Here is a 22,939-nt window from a genome sequence, read left to right on the forward strand (position 1 = left end):
AGATTGATGATGTCTTTGAACACGCCCATGGTTGGTTAGAACAGGTTTTCAGAGCCCCAGCAGGTCCACCATCAAGCCCAGGTGCCTTGTGAGTTTCTCCCTCTTGAGAGATACTCTGACATTTATCTCTGAGACAGAGATCAAAGGGTCACCAGATACTGCAGGGATTCGCACAGGTGTAGTTTTATTCTCCCTTTCAAAGCATGCATGAAAGGTGTTGTGTTCAACCGGGAGTAATGCATCATGGCCATTCATGATGTTAGGTTTTGCTTTGTAGGAAGTAATGGCCTGGATGTCATGCCAGAACTGACGTGCATCCGATTCCATTCTTAACCTTGATTGGAATTGCTTTTTTTTTACCCTTAAAATGGTCTTCTAAAGATTGTACCTGATCTTTTTGTATACCTCTGGATCATTATTCTTTAATGCCACAGATCTGGCCCACAGCAGACCATGAATCTCTTCATTTCTTGACTCACTTACCTTTACTGATCAAGATCCCTTGGTAAATCCAAAAGACCATCATCAATGTCAATAACACCACCTATTTTGGTGCCATTTGCAAATTTACTATCCATGCCTTCTACATTCTCTTCAAAATTATCAATATAATTCTTAAAATAGTCATTTAGCACCAGCCCCTGGAGAACACCACCAGTCATGGGCCTCTAATTCAAAAGGCAACCCTTGACCATCATCCTGTTCATTCTATCATGAAGGCAATTGTGTATCCACTAAGCTATCTCTCCCTGGACCTCTACTTTGCATACCTCCTGTGGTTGCACAAAAAGATATCTACTTTGGTCTATTTTCTCTGTGCTTACCCTTTTTCCCTTCAGAAACTCATATATACTTTGGATTCTCCTTAATCTTCTTTGATTATTTCCACCATATGTCTGAGTTCCATTTATTAAGCTTCACTGGATGCTTATTCAGTATTTTCATCTCAGACTCCTGTGTGATGGTCACCTTAATCAGAAATTCATCTCCCCTCCTCTAAATCCTTCATCTCTATACCACAGATAGCAAAGGTAAACGGAATCATTTAGCTGCCAGACCTGTCCCCACCTTAGCCATGTTTTGTTATAGCAATGATATCCCAGCCCAATGTAGTATGAGTTCATCCACCTTACTTGTCAGACCTCTAGTTTGAAATAAATGCAACTTAATCCAATAGTCGGTCCTTGTTCCCTGCCATACTACCGCCTACCTTGTCTACCGACCTAAATGACATTGAATTTTGAATCATCTTTCAATCTTCCATCTTCCTCATTCTTTAGATCCCACCTCTCTGCCAATCTACTTTGAATCCTTCCTAGTAAGCCTTGAGTCTAATAAGATCAGTCTCATGTATTGCCATGCTCTAAAGTTTGGTTTACTAGGTGAGTACTAAGTGTTCCATCAATCTCTCTGTTGATGAAAAGTTACCAAGAGGACAGGAAGTAAAAATCATTCTCGGTGTACCCAGCAGCTCTCTTGTTGTACTCACAATGTTTATATAAAAACTGAAAATACTGGGCTTAACAATGGCCTCCCACAGCTAGCTTAGCTACACATCCTTTCATTCTGCATCCTGTAAGGCGTCTATCTACCATTCCAACTACTCTGTCTAACATTGCCACCTTTCATTCTATGATTCTGGTAAATTTATTTTTTCCTCTGTCACTGGTTGTCTATTCCATTTCCTGCTTTCACCCCTTCCTCTGCTAAAAGTGTGATTGAGTTATCTTGTCCCATTCCCCTGCTGATTAACTGGATCAATGCCATCATCTCCACCATCAACTATACCTTCCCTGCCTCTTCTTTTACAATACTCCACCAGGCATCTTTCTTACCCTGGCCCAATGTTCACTCCTTAATTATACTTACATGCCCTTGTCTTCCTATGATGGCCTGCAGTGCAAGCACAGAAGTTGCTCTCTTCTCTACCATCGTGGTGTCTCTGAAATTTTACAATTTTAGTAAACATTGTCACTGTTGATAATTGGAGGTAGGTCATTATGGATCCAAAAATGAGGATAGATTTCTCCAGTGAGATGGTGGTGAGTCTTTGGAATTCTCTATTCCAGAGGGTTCTGGAGGACAAGTCATTGATTTCATTCAAAAAAGAGGTCAATATTTTTTTTCTAAACTTGGAGCGATAAGGCAGGAAAATCAGTTTGAGATGGAAGAACAGCCAACATATTGTTGAATATTTTAAAGAGCTCTTATTTATTACATTCATATATAAGTTAGGTCTCAGCTACAAGTGAGAGAACAAATACAACTAAGAGGTTGCTTTACAAACTCTTTCACTAATTCTCCATGTACAACCTTGAAGTTTCAGTAGTTTATCACTTTTTTCTCTGATCTGTTCTCACACTATACTTTCTGTTTTTCACCTGATGTATTGCCTCAATGAAGTCAGAGCAGGTCAAGGTATAGTATCTAAATTGTTGATTAGACACACCTCCTATACCTAATCAAGTGGCCACTGAGTACATGTTTGTAGTCTTCTGCTGCCATAGCTTATCCTTCATAAGATTTATAATGTTATGCATCCACAGTTGTAACACATTGTTATTTGAATTACTGTCACCGTCCTGTCAGTTTGAACCAGTCTGGCCATTCTCCTCTGACTTCTGTCATTAGCAAGACATTTTTACCCAATGAAATGACATTCAGTGGATATTTTTTGCTTATTGCACCTTTCTCTGTAAACTCTACAGACTGCTGTGCATGAAAATCCCAGGGGATCAGCAGTTTCTGAGATATTCAGATCACTTCGTCTGGCACCAACAACCATTGCATGGTCAAGGTCATTTGGTCTGAACATCAACTGAACCATTTGACCATGTCTGTATGTTTTTATGTATTGAGTTGCTGGCACATGATTGGGTGATTAGATATTTGCATTAACGAATTGGTGTACGGGTATCCTAATAAAATGGCCACTGAGTGTAGATTGTCAGCTACAACACTGACACATTTTCAGATAATAGTTTATCTAAACCAGTTTAAAAGTTCCTTTTGTCCCGTTATCTACCTATCTATCAGACTTATTGTGGTAATACACACAAAATGCAGGAGGAACTCAGAAGGCCAGGGAAAAATTATGGAAAAGAGTAAACAGTTGGCATTTAGGGCTGAGGTCCTTCATTGGGACTGATTACTTATAGTGGATTTCTGTGCCCCAGAAGATTGGCTTAAGATAGGAGAAAGTGAGGCTTATTATATTCTAGGGCCCGGAAGCCATACAGAAACACTTTGCAAAGACAATTGAAGGAAATAGCTATGGCTGTCAGTGTCATGGATTAAATTGAGAGTGTTCACAACTGCGTTTGTTTTAAATATTACTGATTACATAATTCAAAACAATATCTCAACAATTGCACCTCTAGTTAAAACACAATTCAATCCACCATATGCACAATACATTGATACTCCTACAAAATCCTACCTTGGCACCTCACCGTGACGTAGGAGTGACACTGGCCGAACATCAGCAAGTATGGTGGAGATTCGTTCTCTGGCAGGTCTAACCTAGCTGTGAAGGTGATGTTCCATTGGTAGACTACCAGGCTAGATCTAGTAGTGGGATCGTGGCTAGCTAAGTCAAGGAGGTAAGCATGCCTTTGCTACTTTGTAGGTTATGTCTCTTCAGGCAAAGGCTGCACCCAACAAGGACGCCAGCAGCAGGGCATCTGGTGGTGTCTGTGGCAGATGAATCCAAAAGGGTCAATGGAACAGCCACCTTGGTGGCATGCGGATGAACCAGAGTGCTGGTCAACGGATGGCATCACGAGACTAGTTAGTTGTCGCTGCGGGGAAGCTTCCTTATTCGCTAAGTCTGTTACACTCCTGTGTACCACTTAGCATCAGACTTGGAAGCCCAGAGAGACTGTATGGTGGGGGCACGGCACCGTCTGTCTTATTACTGTGCAAGGCATGTTGGAGTAGAGTTTCTGGGCCCATAAATGTGCCTGCAGAGACTAAACTCTCAGCACAGTCAACATCGAAATCGATGGACAGCCGAAGAAGAAGAAGAGACATTGATATCAGCAATATATAGCAGTAAGAAAATAGCTATCAGTGTCTAATAATGACATGCTTTTCTTCATCCTCATACCATTAACAAATACTTCACATACACATTTCACAAATTCTAAGCACCATTGGCTATTCAATTGGCTATTCACTGATGAAGCAGCTAAAAGTAGACAGGCATCAGACACTACTGAGAAATTTCTACCATGATGCCCCAGTCTGGAAAGATTGACTTCCATTAACCATAGTCATCTTAATTTTTATGAGGTAAGACACTAAACATGAGAGGATTTTATCCTTGAAGCCCATTGACAAATTTTACCAGTGTTACCTTGATGCTACACATAGTCAAAGACAGTCACCTTCATCTTTACGATGTGCAACACTCATTAACATACTTCACTCTCTTTTTCAAGACTTACTTTAGAAATAGAAACAGAAGTAGTCTATTGTATCCCTGTCCTTTTTCATCATTTGTTAAAATTATGGCTGGCCTTTCATCTCGATGCATTTTTCTTGAACTACTGTTAGATCATTTGGTTACCTTGGTATCTGAATGTCTATTGACCTCTGTTTAATATAGTAAGCAACTGAGCTCCCCTATAGACCTCTTGAATATTGGATTCCAAACATTTTACAATCACTGAGTGAAGAAATTTTTCTAAGCTCTCTCCTGAATAGCTATCTCCATACCATGAGTCTTTGACTCTTGATTCTAAGTACCACAGCTCAGAGAAACTGCAACCCTATATCCATTCTGTCAAACCCCTTCAGATTCACCTCTCATTCTTTCAGACATTACACACTTGCCCTGCTTAATCTCTCTTCATATTGCAATGGTATGGGGTTAGACAACTCACAAGATTCTAAACTCAATAAAGGTCTTAAGCCATATCAGATATGAATAACCTCAAATACTCTCACTAAAGGGCTGTAACTACCCAATCTTCAAAGACTAGTTTACTTCCCTGTTCATTTTCTGCAGCGAGTTCTAGATGCCCATACCCAACATTCCAAGGAGAAGATACAAAGTAGTTTAGAGCACAGTTCATTTATTTACAGTGATAATCCACACATTCTTAAAACATATTTAAAAATTACATAGAATATTTATCTTAAATGCTTATTTTGCGATAACAAACGTTATTTTCTTAAATTCCAAAGATTTCCAAAGCACAGATGCAACTCCTATAAAATAATGAGATTTATCATGATGTGGATGAATATATCATGCGTTGCAGAACCTGAAGCTAGAGGAACAGATTCTATTCGCACTGTTTTCCAAAAATTCTTCTTCATGTTTTTCAACCACTCCGAATAAGCCTGAACTGCTTTCAACATTTATTCAAAATGCTGGTGGAATGCAGCAGGCCAGGCAGCATCTATAGGTAGAAGTACAGTCAACATTTCGGGCTGAAACCCTTTGTCAAGACTAACTGGAAGAAGAGATAGTAAGATGATTTGAAAGTGGGAGGGGGAGGGATGAAGGTAAGAGCTGGAAAGTTGATTGGCAAAAAGGAAACAGAGCTGGAGAAGGGAAAGGATCATGGGACAGGAGGCCTAGGGAGAAAGAAAGGGGGAAGGGAGCACCAGAGGGAGATGGAGAGCAGGCAAGGAGTGATTGTGAGAGGGTCAGAGAGAGAAAAAAGAGAGAGAAAGGAAATACGAATCAATCAATAAATAAATAAATAGATTGATAGATAGATAGATATTAGATAAATTGATAAATAAATAAGGGATGGGGTAAGAAGGAGAGGAGGGGCATTAATGGAAGTTAGAGAAATCAATGTTCTGCCATCAGGTTGGAGGCTACCCAGAAGGAATATAAGGTGTTGTTCCTCCAACCTGAGTGTGGTTTCATCTTGACAGTAGAGGAGACCATGGATAGACATATCAGAATGGGAATGGGGCATGGAATTAAAACGTGTGCCACTGGGAGATCTTGCTTTCTCTGGCGGACAGAGCATAGGTATTCAGTGAAACGGTATTTGGTGAAATGGTCTCCCAGTTTGCATCCGGTCTCATCAATATATAAAAGGCCACACCGAGAGCACTGGATGCAGTATACCAAACCAGCTGACTCACAGGTGAAGTGTCGCCTCACCTGGAAGGACCGTCTGGGGCCCCGACCACCCCACCAGCCTCCAGGTCCAACATCTAACTCTCTTTACTTCCACCACCTCCAACGGGATCCCACTACCAAGCACATCTTCCCCCCACCCTTTTCTGTTTTCCACAGGGATTGCTTCCTACGTGACTCCCTTGTCCATTCATTTCCCCCCCCCCCCCCATCCCTTCTCACCAATCTCCCTCCTGGCACTTACCCTTGTAAGCAGAACAAGCGCTACACCTGCCCTTACAATTCCTCCCTCACCACCATTCAGGGCCCCAGACAGTCCTTCCAGGTGAGGCGACACTTCAGCTGTGAGTCAGTTGGTGTGGTATACTGCGTCTGGTGTTTCCAATGTGGCCTTCCATGTATTGGTGAGACCCGATACAGACTAGGTGACATCTTCACTGAACACCTACGCTCTGTCCGTCAGAGAAAGCAGGATCTCCAAGTGGCCACGCATTTTAATTCCATGTCCCGTTTTCATTCTGATATGTCTATCCATGGCCTCCTCTACTGTGAAGATGAAGCCACACTCAGGTTGGAGGAACAACACCTTATATTCTGTCTGGGTAGCCTCCAACCTGATGGCATGAACATTGATTTCATTAACTTCCGTTAATGCCCTCCTCCCCTTCTTACCCCCATCCCTTATTTATTTATCTATCTATTTATCTATCTATCTATTTATTTATTTATTTATCTATTTATTTATTTATTTATTTATTTGTTTGTTTGTTTGTTTGTTTGTTTGTTTGTTTGTTTGTTTGTTTGTTTATTTATTTACCTGCCTACCTATCTATCTTCCCTTTTTTTCTCTCTCTCTCTGTCCCTCTCACAATAACCCTATGCCTGCTCTCCATCTTCCTCTGGTGCTCCCCTCTCCCCCTTTCTTTCTCCCCATGTCTCCCATCCCATGATCCTCTCCCTTCACCAGCTCTGAATCCCTTATGCCAAACAACTTTCCAGCTCTTAGCTTCATCCCTCCCCTTCCTGCCTTCTCCCATCAGTTTGGATCTCCCCTCCCCCACCCACTTTCAAATCTCTTACTGTCTCTTCTTTCAGTTAGTCCTGACGAAGGGTCTTGGCCTGAAACGTCGACTGTACTTCTTCCTATAGATGCTGCTGGCCTGCTGCGTTCCACCAGAATTTTGTGTGTGTTGCGTGAATTTCCAGCATCTGCAGATTTCCTCGTCTCTACATTTATTCCCTTTTTCTACCACTTGGGTGATTTCATACACATATGATATATTCTCCAATGTTGTTTCAACACAAATGGTCCAAGAGCATTTTGGAGACATAGTTCTTCAGCTACCTACCTTTAATGCAGTAAAGCAGTGAAGCTAACTTCCTTGAGCACATAAAATCTGTAAACACATCACAGTTATTGAAATGCTAAAAAATTTTGTCCCTCTGTTCTGCACGCCTCTGTGAACTAAGCAATTTAAGAGTCAGCTTGTCTGTTTGAAACAACCTGGATTAAACAACCCATTGTCTTATACTGCATCGTGAACAGTAATAAAACAGGTGTAGTGAGCTGAACCTTACTTCTCCCAGACAGAACATTTGGGAGAAGCTTGTTTGCAAAGCTAATCTTTAAACAATACCTGCATAAACCTCAAGGTGATTAGTGCTCTCCATTTACATTTCTAGAACTGAAGACTGACTTCCCTTTATGACTGGAAGTCAATTATTAGTTGGATGTTTACTTACGTCGCTTTGTGATCTTACAAGTGGCAGGCACTGTGTTTAGAACGCAAGATTAGCAAACAGCCAATAAAGAGAAAGAGGCCTACTAGCCAAGAAATGACATCCATCACAATATAACAAATCTACAATCCCAAGAATAACGATTTGATAATAGATAGACTCAGATTTCCTGTAGCTGCAATATCTTTTTGTACACAATGTTTATAAAAGCTAGTATACTTGAGCTTCTGGACTGTAATCACTTCTAAGACTTTGAATGTAGTGGACTCAGTGCTGTTGAAACCCAGCGATACATTCTTTGGCCTAGGTAAGTAAAGCATTGTGCATGTGACTCATTATTGTGTTATCTGAGGGCTGTTTCACATTCCCTAAATCTGTTGTATTATTGAAAAGTGTGAATGGAAATTAATGTTGTGTGCAGCCCATTCTTAATCTGTGACAGAAATGACGAAACATCTGAGTATGTCTGGTTCAGTCTCCTTCCTTAGGGACTCCCGCAGTTACACATTAATTGGTCTTCGATAATTTCAGCCATCTTCCTTTGTGTCATGAATGACTTTTGCCATGGTCTCTTATTTTTTGAGCTGTAATAACTTTAATTATACATCCATTATTCAATGACACAATCAGTTAAGTGCTGTAATGTTGTCAAGCCCAACTACAAACATCCACTTCTTGGACTTCATTGTGTTCACGTGCTTCGACCTTGCTCTGACTCTGCTTCACACACAGAGCTCAGAAAAAGCGACAAAACAGACTTTTAACGTCATAAACCAGCGGGTTGTTGTGATGTCTCCCACTCGCTGTGAAAATGGGGAGACACCTCCCTCTCCCTTATTAGGGAGAGAGAGAACTTGTGGTTTGTCAAATGTTGGATGAAATACAAAGCCTTTGGGGTAACTTTGGTCTGTGTCTTTGCTATTGTTTAGCACACGCTTCGGCTCAGTAACCGCAATGATGCACTTTTTTTGCTGGGGGGGAGGAGGGGTTGTTGCTTGCTGCCACTTACATGTGGGAGGGGGGAGCTGGGGAAGGACCTTGGGGTTCTCACGTTTAACTGTCGTTCATTCTTTGGGGCACTTCTCTGTTTTTGTGGATGGTTGTGAAGAAAAAGCATTTTAGGATGTATATTGTATACATTCCTCTGACATTAAATTGGACCTTTGAACCTTTGAACCTGCACAGCTCAACCCTCACATCAGCCTTGCCTTCACTCGCCTCTTTATTGTTTGTGATGATCACCACAATTTTCCACAGAAAAAGTGTTACTAATAGAATATTTAGTCGCATTTCTTACTTTGAAAACCACCAGTAAGCAGTCACTTGGAATCAGAATCAGATTCAGGTTCATTATCACAGGCATGTGACATAAAATTTGTTAGCTTAGCAGCAGCAGTTCAATGCAATACATAATATAGAAGAAAAATAATAATAATAAAAAATATATCAATTACACTATATGTATATTGAATAGATTAAAAATTGTGCAAAAAAAACAGAAATACTATATATTTTTATAAAGTGTGATAGTGTCCAAGGGTTCAATGTCCATTTAGGAATCGGGTGGCAGAGGGGAAGAAGTTGTTCCTGAATTGCTCAGTGTGTGCCTTCAGGCTTCTGTACCTCCTACCTGATGGTAACAGTGAGAAAAGGGCATGTCCTGGGTGCTGGAGGTCCTTAATGATAGGTGCTGCCTTTCTGAGACACCACTCCTGGGTACTTTGTAGGCTAGTACCAAAGATGGAGCTGACTAAATTTACAACCCTCTGCAGCTTCTTTCAGTCCTGTGCAGTAGCCCCTTCATGCCAGATAGTGATGCAGCCTGTCAGAATGCTCTCCACGGTACGTCTGTTGAAGTTTTTGACTGTATTTGTTGGCATACCAAATCTCTTCAAATCCTAATGAAGTCTTGCCTTCTTCATAACTGCATCGATATGTTGGGACCAGGTTAGATCCTCAGAGATCTCGACACCCAGGAACTTGAACCTGCTCACTCTCTCCACTTCTAATCCCTCCATGAGGATTGGTATGTGTTCCTTTGTTGTGCCCTTCCTGAACTTGACAATTAGCTTTTTCATCTTACTGACGTTGAATGATATTTTGTTGCTGTGACATCACTCCATTAGTTGGCATATCTCACTCCTGTACACCCTCTCGTCACCAGCTGAGATTCTACCAACAATGGCTGTATCATCAGCAAATTTATAGATGGTATTTCTGCAGCATCATCATGGGATCTCAAGGCAGGGAATTTGTAGAATGGACTCAATTGAATCAAATGAACCGGACTTCAAGTTTACGTACTCCAGGTTGTTCTGAATGTTGTTGCTTGCTTTTACTGTTAGGTTGATTTATTTTTTTTCTCTTGCTCTCTGAATATTGGGTGTTGGTCTTTCTTTTCTAAATTGGGTTTCTTGTATTGTGGCTGTCTGTATAATTTATTATTTTTTTATCATTAACATTAATTGACTTTAGCTACTAGCCTTCAGATTTTGGGTGTGATGATGGGACAATCCAGGCATTTAGAAACTGTTACATGTAGTTCCAAGGAAACATTGTAAATGTGGATTTGTTTGAATTGTCCTGAATTTTTCTTTGATCGTTAGCACATAAAATGTTATTTAGTGCTGGGTCAAGCAGACCTCTTGCTCCTAAAGGGGTTCTCGGGCTCCCTCTTCTCCCTCTCTCTTTCTCTCTCTCACTCTTTTTCTGTCTCTGATGACTCTAAAGGCTGTCAGTGTATTTGTGATATTTTTTTGAATATAAAGATTGCTTCATATCCACCTGTACTTCCCAGTACTTCTCTCAGGTGAATCCAATCATGCAACACTTTGATAATAAATGTATTTTGAACTTTGATTGGTTTTGAACCTATCTAAATCAATTCCTTAGGGCAGTACAGTCAGAGTGCTGGACTTTCAGAGAAAGTATTTTTCTGTATGAATAATCTCATCTCAGGTCTGTGTAGAGGTAAAAGTTCTTTGGCACTTTTTGATGCACCATCAATAACTCTCTCTGAGACATAAAGGCGAGATATCGGCTTTTATTGACTGGAAGAAGGAACAAGCAGTGGTTGACCACCATACTACATCCTGGAGACAGAGAGACCGGGCTCAGGCCTCAATCGCCTTTATACAGGGGTCTGTGGGAGGAGCTACAGGAGCAGTCAGCAGGGGGCAGGTATATGTAGTTCACCACACTTTTCAAAGAATTTATGATATGCTAGAATAAATCCCTCAAATGAACCAACCAAAGAAGATTAATGGTTCAAAACTTCTGAAGCTGGGTATCAGAAATAAAAGCAAAAGATACTAGAAATACTCAGCTGGTGAGGCAGTATCTGTGGAAAATGTTACAGGATTCACATTTCAGTTCAATGACCCTTCCTGGAAATGGAAAACATTAAGTCTGATTTTCTCTTTACAGACGCACCCCGACCTGTTGAAAGTTTCCAGCTGTTCTGAGATTATTGGGTCACATTTTTCTCATTTGATGTTGCGAGTACTTGAGGGAAGAGGTGAGGGGAATGGTTATTTCTGTTCAAGTTGGCTTGGTTCAAAAAGACTTAATCTGCTGTGGTGCCTCAAGAGACTGGAGGATGCTGGAATCTAGAGCAAAGAACCTTATGAATGAATTCAGTGGGCCAAGCAGCATCTATAGAGGCAGAGGGAAGTTTGGTATTTCCAGTCAAGACTTTGTAACAGGCCTGAGAGTGTAGAGGGAAGATAACCAATATAAAGAGATGTGAATGAGTTGTGAGATAAGGGCTGGTAGGTAATAGGTAGAATGACATGAGGTAGGAATGATGGGCAGATGAAGTCAGAGGAAGGGTGGAATTTTTAGACGGAGGCTGGGAGGTTACGAGTGGAACCAGATAAAGATGCGATGATGGGCTGATGAGTGTAACGGGAAGAGAATAGGAATGATTTGTCCAAAGAAAATGAAACACAGATGAAGGTGTGTGGCTGACATTTCTTTTAATTTGTATTGTACTTGGGGATGACCTGAGGATGAAATTGTGCCTCAAAATCTGGGCATGTGTATTCTTTCTTTGTCAGTGTCGATGTGGATATTGTTGTTAAATTTGTGCTATAGCAGATAGGAAGTAGTTTTATGTGTTACATTAAAAGGTTAAGATTTTAAAATATACAGTATTAAGCAACTTTTTGGAAGAAAGGTTTGTTTTTTCAATAACTTATTCTGTCATAGTCTGGTATGTGCGTGTTTTTTTCATTTGCGAAAGCACAAGAATATGATGAAGAAGCACATTGGTGGTGGAAAGGTGATGACTCAGGTCTTAAAACTGTGTTCTGTTCACAAAATCATGGCGTTTTACAACTGTAAGCTAAACTCTTTACAATACAAAACTGTTTTATTGACAAGTTATTCAAAATTAATTCATTTTGATTTTTTTGCAGTTAATCCTAACAGTCTCTCCAAAACAATATTTGCATTCAGTTGAACCGAATGCAAAATGTACTTTCCCAGTGTATAAGTATTTTAATGAATAGTATTTTCCACCTACTGTGGTAAATATTTATACTGGAGATCACAGAAATTCCTAATATTTTGCATACAATGCTGGCATTATTGCACCCCCAAGGTAACTTCTGCAACAGAATTCTGAAAGGTAGTTTCCAAGTCCATTAGCAACCATTAGTATATTTCATTATAAGTTTGAACTTAAATTGAAACATTGAAACAGTGCAGAGAAGCTTTGCTCTGTGTGCGTATGTGCTTGTGTGTGTATATGTGTACCTGTGTATTTGGTCAAGATCAGTGTGCGAGTGTTCTTTCTCCCTATGTCTGTGTACATAGAAGAAAGCTATGTTCTGTCTCTCCCCCCATTTGTGTGGGTGTGAGAGAGAGAAAGAGTGCAAAGGAGGGCAGATAAAATAATTGATAGAAACTACAACTTCTACTGAATACAGCAAGTAATTTCTTCAGAAGGCTGTAGTGAGTGGAGGAAAGTTATATACGAGTTTTGTGTTTAAAATCATTTTCAGTCATCAACGTGGTCAATAGGCTTGAATGACAGCAGATAACCTAATCATTCCCATTCTACCTGGAAACAGAATTTCCACACTCTGCTCCTTTAAAGATTAATAAAAAGATAGTTGGATTTTCCTAAGCCAGGTAATCAGTTATACCAGCACTGCCTTCAGTCCAGGCATGTCTATCCAGAAGCCTGGTGTTCTGACTTGGGCATATGGACAGAGCTAAGCCTTCAACTTGCTCGATGCCAGCAGACTAACTGAGAAGGTGTACAACTTCTTAGAGGTCAGCATGTTTACACAAACTTAATGCCCATGCATTCCTACTCTATAGGCAGGTGAGTGCACTAGAGAGGGTGAGAAGAGATTCACCAGTGGACTGCCTGGGAGGGAGCACTTCAGATAGGGCAAGAGAATGGGTGTGGTGAACTACGTGTGCCTGTCTGGACACACCCACTGCTGACTGCTCCTGTGGCTCCTCCCACAGACCCCTGTATAAAGGCGATCTTAGCCTGGGCCAGGCCTCTCAGTCTCCAGGATGTAGTATGGTGGTCACTCACTGCTGGTTCCTTCTTCCAGTCAATAAAAGCCGATATCTTGCCTTTACGTCTCAGAGTGAGTTATTGATGGTGCATCAATGGGTTGTCTGCATTTATTTGCCTTGGAGTGGAAGATGTTGATGGGGTCCTGATAGAGGTGTGCAAAATCATGAGGGGAGAAGATAGGGTTGATCAGAGGAAACTTCCTCCTCACAGAAGTGTCTAAAATTATGAGGGTATAAGTTTAGTTTTAGAAGGAAATCTGAGGAAGAATATTTTTCACCCAGAGAGTTATTGGAATCAATGTGATTTTCAATCTCACTGGTAAGAAAAGTCACAATTCATATTTATTCACAGAGCACCTGGATTTTACTGACCCTTATCCCCTCTGAAATTGTAATCTTTGCCTGCACTGCAGCCTCCTGTGAACTCAAATACAACTTTGCATATGCCTGACTGTGTTGTTCGTGGAGGTCATGGTCAGAACTTGCCTTCCTAGCCTCAGGATCACTCACCTGTTGCTTATCTCTACCAGGTCTCTCAGAATGCCGCTCACTGTTGCATATGGAGGTCACCAAGAGGAGAGAACAATTTCAGCTGATAAAAGATTTACTTGCATTTCATGTTTTTTTTTTCCAAATGCAAACATTCATAAGTTTCATTCATGTTCTTGCAGGAGTCTGTTTGGCAACTTCCTTCCAATAGCACCTGACTATAACCTTGTCATATGCAACATCTATTCAGTGGAAACCATGCTTTACCTGTTAGTCAGGTCCTGCGATCCCATCCTCTGTCAGCAGCCGATCATCAATACACTGTCGTAAGTACGGGTATTTCCCTTTAAGAAATAGCTGCTGAGATTGCACCTACGAGATTAATTGCCAACCTCTGAAGAGTTTGTAAGGGATCAAAAGGGAATTCTGCAATGTTGTTTTACACCAATGGCAACTGAAGATCAGAAATAACATTAGGGTAACTCACAACAGTGTTTCATAGCGTGGTCCACAATATTGCTGCAATGCCTTTTAAAGATAGTAAAGCAATTTCTAAGTCATGATATTCCAAAGTGGCCATAACCAATGAAATTCTTGAATTGCAATCAATATTATAATGTAGAATATTGCTGCTATTACATAATTTGAGGCTTTGATTTACTCATTACAATGCCTCTAATTCAATCTGCCAGTTTTTCCTGGTACTCCTCAACAGCATAAAACCTGGTTTCTCTGTGTTTTTAATTGTTAATTTCATTGATTCAACAGGAGCAAATATTAGCTGAAGCTTCACCACATTACAGTCAATTAAAAACAGAACTTACCCGCCAAAGCAACTCTTGCACTTGAACTGTGCTTCTCACAGTCCTCACATGCCTGATGTGTCTCAAGATTCAAGATTCAAGTACATTTAATATCAAAGAATGTATAAATTATACAACCTTCAGATTTGCTTGCTCACAGGTATCCACAAAGCAAGAAAACTGGAGGAACCCAACTAAAAGAGAAAAAAATATATAAGAAAAATGGAAGAGCAACACTTGATGTGCAAAAGAAAGAAAAAAGAAAGAAAAATCATGCAAACAATTGAAGCGAACAACAACATTCCAAACCAAAACTGAGTCCATAGATCCAAACCCTGGAGCAGGCCTGGAGCAGGCCCAAAGCCTCGCTTATCAGTTCATCATATTAGCGGGCACAGGGCACGGTAGGTAGGGCAGTCTTCATAGCCTGAGTACCCTGGAGATGGAGATCGCGGCAGAATGAGTGAAATCAGTACATAGCCTTTAATTTACATTTGAAGTTTACATTTGAGATGCAAAGTCCAGAGGCAACTGGGTAGGCATTGCTCATTTTTGCAGTCTTGCACTCTGCTACAAGGCAGGTCAGGATGTGAGGACTGTGGGATTGGAAGTTGGAGTGGTAGGGGATATTAGGCTTGTCAGGTAACTGGTGGCTGCTGTCTCATATAAGCCTATAATATAGCAAGTTTTGGAGGGAAAATCACCAAGTCTAGTGCTGTTAATGGGAACGGGAGAAAACAATCAAGAGGAAACCAGGAACTGAATAATGGTAATTTGGTGACATGGGACAGTGGCAAATCAGTGAAGTGACCAATCAATGCCTGGGTCTCTGAGAACAGTGTGGCTTTCATGAAGTTTGGAGAGAAGTGTGGAATGGCAAGAGTGGTAGTCTACTAATGAAAGCTGAGTATTGATTTACCTCATAGAACTTCAATTGTATATTGTGCTAGAAAGACCCAATTCTCTTGGTAATACCGAGTATGTATTTTTAGGCCAAATAGTCCAAGTTCCTCTGCAGATCTCTAAAAGTGGTGCTGCACGGAGAATACTGTTATCCATTGTATTCCAGATCTAGAATCTGTGATAGGGTGCCTGGGCAGCTTATATCCAGAATGCCTATTGGATTTCCTGAATAATATAAAACATCCAGAAATGGTTGTTACTCCAGTCCATTCAAGGCAAGAAAAAGCATATAGTTTTGTCTCTAATATTCTCATAGAATAGTTCCACATACTAAATCTCATCCTTAAACCTGTCTTTCTGCAGAAGATTCAGTGGTAGTTTTGTATTGCAATTTCCAACCACTGTGAAAGATTACCAGAGATGGAGTAAAGTCTGCAGAGAGATATAGATAGGTTAAGTGAGTGGGCAAGGTTCTGACAGATGGAATACAATGTTGGTAAATGTGAGATCATCCACTTTGGAAGGAAAAATGGAAGAGCAGGTTATTATTTAAATGGTAAAAAATTGCAGCATGCTGCTGTGCAGGGAGACTTGGGAAAGCATGTGCATGAATCACAAAAGCTTGATATTTAGGAGCAGCAGTCTATTGAGAAGGCAAGTTGGCCTTCATTGCTAGAGGGATTGAATTTAAGAGTAAGGTTATGCTGTAAATGTACAGGGTACCGTTGAGGCTGCATCCTGAGTACTGCCTGCAGATTTGGTCTCCTTACTTGAGGAAGGATATACTGGCTTTGGAGGCGGTGCAGAGGTTCACTTGGTTGCTTCCAGAGATGGTGGGGGGGGGGTGGGGTGGGAAATGGTTAAACTAGGAGGAGAGATTGAGCTGCCTGGGACTGTACTCGCTGGAATTTAGAAGAATTAGAGGAATTCTTTTAGAAACATATAAAATTATGAAAAGGATAGATAAAATAGAAGCAGAGAAGTTGTTTCCATAGATAGGTGAGACTAGAACTAGGGGACATAGCCTCAAGATTCGGGGGAGTAGATTTCCGATGGAGATGATGAGGAACTGCTTTTCTCAGAGAGTGGTGAATCTGTGGAATTCTCTGCCCAATGAAGCAGTAAAGGCTACCTCAGAAAATATATTTAAGATAAGATTGGATAGATTTTTGGATAGTATGGAAATTATGGGTTTTGGGAAAAGGCAGGTAAGTAGAGTTGAGTTTTATTGAATCATACTCGACGGGCCAGATGGCCTACTGCTGTTCCTATTTCTTATGTAAGGGATTTTCATTTGAATACAAGCTGCTTAGTTGGAAAAGAGTAGACAACAATTTTTGTAGATAAAATACTCACAAAGTTTTTAGTGAGTTCATGTTAGAATAATTTTGTAAGAGTGCGCATTCTTTGATTTTATTACATTTCAAGTTTCTAATAAAATGCTACATAAGGAAAAAGTCTGCTTTTCTAATAATATTTTTATTGATCAATCCTCAAACTAATTTGGTAGGGGAATGGAAAACTTAGTGATAGAGCTGAGGATGGGGCATATCTGGAGAAGAATGATGCTTATGTGAGAATTCTGTTCAACATTCAACACCATAAATCCCTCCAGGCTTGATAAGAAGCCCAGAGACCTTGGCCTTCACCCTAGCTTGTGTAGCTGGATCCTGGACTTCCTGTCACATCGCCGGCAGATGGAAAGAGTGGACTCCCTCACCTCTATCCCTCTGACTCTCAACACAAGTGCCCTCAGGGCTGTGTACTAAGCCCCCTCCTTTACTCTCTGTATGCCCATGACTGTGTCACCACCCATAACTCCAATCTGCTAATTAAATTTGTTGATGACACTACATTGATTGGCCTAATCTCAAATAATAATGAGGCAGCCTATAGAGAAGAAGTCATCACCCTGAAACAAGTGGTGTCAAGAAAACAACCTCTCCCTCAATATCACAAAAACAAAGGAGCTGGTTGTGGACTAAGGAGGAATGGAGACAAGCTCACCCCTATTGACATCAATGGATCTCGGGTTGAGAGGGCGAACAGCTTTAAGTTCCTCGGCTTAAACATCACCAAGGATCTCATGTGGTCTGTATGTACTGGCTGTGCGGTGTAAAAAAAAATACAACAGCACTTCTTTCACCTCAGACGGTTGAAGAAGTTTGGTATGGGCCCCCAAGTCCTAAGAATTTTCTACAGGGGCATAATTGAGAGCATCCTGACTGGCTGCATCACTGCCTGGTATGGGAGCTGTACCTCCCTCAAACACAGAAATCTGCAGAGAGTGGTGCAGAGACCCCAGAGCATCTGCAGGTGTGAACTTCCCAATATTCAGGACATTTACAAAGACAGGTGTGTAAAAACGGCCCGAAGGATTATTGGGGATCCAAGTCACCCCAACCACAAACTGTTCCAGCTGCTACCATCTGGGAAGCAGTACTGCAGCATAAAAGCCAAGATGAACAAGCTCCGGGACAGCTTCTTCCACCAGGCCATCAGCCTGATTAACTCATTCTGATGCAATTGTATTTCTATGCTACAGTGACTGTCCTGTTGTACATACTATTTATTATAAATTACTATAAATTGCATATTGCACTCTTAGACGGAGAAGTAATGTAAAGATTTTCACTCCTCATGTATGTGAAGTGATAAGGTCAATTCAATTCAACTCAATTGGTATACAAGTAGATGCAGTGTGTAGTGAGAATGTGCAAGCAGATGATAGGGCAAAATTGCAGTCAGTGGGATGAAAAAAGGGGAACAAAATAAAAAAGGGTTATGAATACAGGACATAAGGAATTATATTTGAATGCATGCAGTATATGAAATAAGGCAGCTGATCTTGTAGCCCAGTTAAAGATCGGCATGTATGATGTTGTGGGCTTCACTGAGTTGAGTTTGAAAGAAGATTATGGTTGGGAACTTAACATCCAAGTATACACATTGTATCAAAGAAGAAGCAGATAGGCATAAGGGGTGGTGTGGCTCTGTTGATAAAAAATGAAATCAAATCCTTAGAAAGAGGTGACATAAGATCAGAAGACGTAACATCATTGTGGGTGGAGTTAAGGAACTGCAAGGGTTAAAAGGTCCTGATGGAAATTATATACAGGCCTCCGAACAGTAGCAAGTATGTGGGCTACAGATTATAAATGGAGATAGAAAATGCATGTCAAAAGTACAATGAAATGATAGTCATGTGGGATTTCAAAATGCAGGTAGATTAGGAAAATCAGGTTGATGCTGACTTGGGCTCTAGAGAGAGAGCATTTGTAGAATGCCCATGAGATGACTTTTTAGAGAAGCTTGTGGTTGAGCCCAACAGGGATCATCTATCCTGGATTGGGTGTTGTGTAATGAACTGGATCTGATTAGGGAGTTTAATGTAAAGGAACCCATGGGAGACAGTAATCATAATACAATTTACCCTGGAATTGGAGATGAAGCTAAAGTCAGGTGTATCAGTTTTACAGTAGAGTAAAGGAAATTATAGAGGAAGAGAGAGGAGCTGACCAAAGTTGATTGGAAGGGGACACTAGCAAGGGATGATAGCAGAGCAGCAATGTCTGGAGTTTCTGGGAGCAAATCAAAAGGCACAGGAAAGATATATCCCAAAGAAGAAGTATTCTAAAGGCAGGATGACACAACTTTAGCTGACAAGGGAAGTCAAAGCCAACGTAAAAGCAATATCTGATCACTGGACAATGTTGCTGAGGAGGTAGTTATGAGGACAAGGAAATGGTGGCTAAACTGAATAAGTATGTTGCATCAGTCTTCACTGTGGAAGACACTAGCAGTGTGTTGAGCATGTCAGCAGGGCAAAAATGAGTGCAGAGAGAAAGTGCTTGGGAAGCTGAAAGGTCTGAAGTCACCTGGACCAGATGGACTGCAGCTGAGGGCACTGAAAGAGGTGGCTGAAGAGATTATGAGAGCATTAGTAATGATCTTCCAAGAATCACTAGATTCTGGCATGGCTCTGGAGGACTGAAAAACTGCAAATGAAAGAACATTATAGGCCAGCTAGCTTGATATAAGTGGTTGGGAAGATGTTGCAGTCGATTGTTGAGGTCTCAGGGTACTTGATAAAATAGGCCAGAGTAAGAATATAAAATCAAGAATGTAATGCTGAGCATTTATAAGGCACTGATGAGGTCTCACTTGGAGTTTTGTGAGCAGTTCTGGGCCCCTTATGAAAGAAAAGATGCGCTGACAATGGAGAGGGTTCAAAGGAAGTTCACAAAAATGATTCTGGGAACATAGGTCTTATCATATGGGGAGTGTTTAATTGCTCTGGGCTTGTACTTAATAGAATTTAGAAGAATTGGGAGAGGGGATCTCATTGAAACCTATTGAATGTTGAAAGCCCCAGATATAGTTGATGCAGAGAGGATATCCTATAGTGGGAGAGTCTAGAACCAGAGGGCACAAACTCAGAATAGAGGGATGTCCATTTAGAATAGTGATTAGGAGGAATTTCTTTAGCCAGAGGATGGTGAATCTGTGGAATTTGTTGCCACAGGCAGCTGTGGCCAGGTCATTAAGTGCAATTAAAGCAGAGCTTGATAGGTTCTTGTTAAATCAGGGTGTGAAAGGTTATGGGGAGAAGGCAGGAGAATGGAGTTGAGAGGAAAATGAATCAGCTATGATCAAAAGGAGGAGCAGACTCGATGAGCCGAATGGCCTAAATCTGCTCCTATGTCTTATCGTCTTATAGAGCTAAGAATAGCTTTGTTATTGTTACAATATTCCTGGAGGCATTTCTGAGTTGTACTTTAGTACTCAAGTCTGTGGCTTACATAGTGTTTATTTTTAGACAACTCAGCGAAGTTTAAAGTTTGGCAACCATTATCCCTACCAGATTCCAGTTTTAACTTGCTGATAAGTACAGCAATGGCAGTCTAATGCTGAAATATCTATTTACTTTGACTTATTGAAATTATTCCTGATTTTTGATACAGAGGGAAACAGGTTCAGCAATATGCTGCATTATGTCACATATCTGACCATTGATGTAAATACACAACAGAAATAGGTTCAAATTCAAATTTTAATATTCATCTCTTGCCACACCCTTGTAGCTAATAATGACATAAGCATAATCAGAATAGATTGTTGGAGATAGTGTATAATGGTGTATATCTTTGATATTTTGTTTCCACCTGTACATTTTTCTCATTTGCCAAAATTTTGTTGGTGTATGCATATAATTCATGCCCAGAGTTTAATTGGGATTTGTGATTAATGAATGAACAGAACAGGAAGTGTCTTAATAAAAATGTCCAGGCTCATTCCAGTTACGTGTTGATGATTTAAGAGGAGAAGAAGGGAAGATTTCACAGATTGATCTGTGAGAAGTAGAAAACTGTGTATTGTAAATAGATGAAACAGTTCTTTTCTGCAAACAAAACTGATTACTTAACTCACAAGTGACAGCTGTTGAGTCAGTTGAAAGGTCAGCCTCACCAGCACAAGTCGGCTATGGAAGGAGCATTTACATTGCAGTCTGTTAGGCTGTTAATCAATCTGTGAATCCTTCCAATATTTCACACTATTCCCCATGGAAAGAATTTGACAACCAGCAATGAAAATAATACGCAAAAATAAAATTGCATCCACCCAAGTATCTTAAAATTTACATCTAAATAAACATATGAAAATATAAACAGCATAACATATTCTTTTAAAATGGATTATTGAAGGTTCATGTGAGCTGAATTGCACTACTTTGCCAAATGAGTCAGATGTAGAAGGAGTAATGCGCATGATAGTTTTGATTGTGATGTCTTTTCTCTTTTTTCCAGTTCTTGCATTGGAATTGGAATTTCGGCTGGAGTATGTTCCATTGTTTATGGGAATAATCAGGAATCTTGAACACTGGGCTGTTTCTTATGTGTAAGTATAGAATTAGCTCCTGAATCTACTAGAATGATGAGCAACTTCCTAGATTTGGGCTTTCTATCGGTGCGTGGAATCTCCACCTACCCAGCGAGGTGAACTAATTAAAGAAACTTTAAATGAGAGAAGACAATTATAAGAGATACCCTAAATAATGATGCTGTTAACTGGTTGTCTAGTGTCAAAATGAAGTTAAATGGGCAGGCAAGTGGGGTGATAGATTTAGAATGAAATGGAAACAATGGATAAGAAATTAATGGGCAGAGATAAAACACCATTTACCCATCTACACTGCCCTGGGTTCAATCTTTGTACCCTTTTGCAAGGATCTTCTCATTCAACAGGGGGTGTAACACTGTAATAAAGATACTGAACTTCAGTCTTCATTGGGTAAAGCTGTTAAGATAGATGGAAGTCATGTGATACGACATCATAAAATTTAATATCAAGAAGTTCACAAGTGGAGTACAATGTTAGAAATTCTGAGATTAATTACTCTGATAATAGCAGCAGATTTTTAAGGAAACATGCAAATGTATTAATGCAAAAGGATCTGCATATGCAAACTTATAAGATATGAAGGATAACTTGCAGATTTAGAAGCAATCACGAAGGCAAATTGCGCATTGACATTTATTGCAAGGGGCTAGAATACAAGAGGAAAAGTGATGTTGCAAATGTATTGGGCTTTAATGAGTCCTAATACGAGTTTTTGATTTGCCTTGGAGATGGTGCAGCATAGATCATCTAACTGCTTCTGGGCAAGAGGCTGGTCTACAAAGAGAATTGTAATTGAATTCAATTATGTTTTTGCATTGTACTGCGGCTGCAAAACAAATTTCACGTCATGTAAGACAATGCTAATAAGCATGATTCTGATTCCAGTGCATACTCATGAAAGTCTAGGAGAATCGGAGTTGATTTCTGAGTGTTGGCAAGAGAGGATTCTGAGAAGTTTTCTTCCTGTGTTTGAAATTGATAAGTCTAAGGGAAGTGGCTCAGGGTAAGTAGTTAAGCATTAATGATTGTGAAATTGGTGGAGGGGGGGAATCTTTACAGAAGAATTAGTGACCCAACAGAGCAGTGAATTCTTAGACTTTAAGTGTAATCAATGGTGAAATCATTAGATTTTAAAGATTTAAGGGAATCAAAGGTTTGGGGATCACAGTGGAAAGTGGGTGGATTCCCTTTTTCTCAAGTACTATGGATGAACAGTATCAATTTGTTCAGCTTGTATTTCTTAAATTTTCCTCTGTGGAAACGGAATAATAATAATGATATTATCAGTTCCCACAAAACATTATACTATAAAGATAAAGCCTAGCTTTATTTGTCATAAGTACATCATAACATCTAAACATACAGTCAGATGCATCATTTGTATCAAGGATGTACTTGGGACAATGCTTCTGGTGCCAACACAGCATGCCCACAACTTACTAACCCTAACTCATATGTC

At 40.2% G+C, this 22,939-nt stretch overlaps 1 long non-coding RNA gene across 1 annotated transcript in view; it reads left to right on the forward strand.

Moving 5' to 3' along the window:
* Positions 1-22,415, forward strand: part of LOC132402839 (uncharacterized) — a 48,500-nt gene extending 26,085 nt beyond the window's left edge. Inside the window, exons 4-6 of the long non-coding RNA XR_009515104.1 lie at positions 14,056-14,199; positions 21,387-21,477; positions 22,366-22,415. This is a non-coding gene — a long non-coding RNA (uncharacterized LOC132402839). The remainder of the gene's footprint in view (positions 1-14,055; positions 14,200-21,386; positions 21,478-22,365) is intronic.
* The last annotated feature ends 524 nt before the right edge of the window (positions 22,416-22,939 follow it).

This window comes from Hypanus sabinus, chromosome 12, assembly GCF_030144855.1.
Source record: "Hypanus sabinus isolate sHypSab1 chromosome 12, sHypSab1.hap1, whole genome shotgun sequence".
NCBI lineage: Eukaryota > Metazoa > Chordata > Chondrichthyes > Myliobatiformes > Dasyatidae > Hypanus > Hypanus sabinus.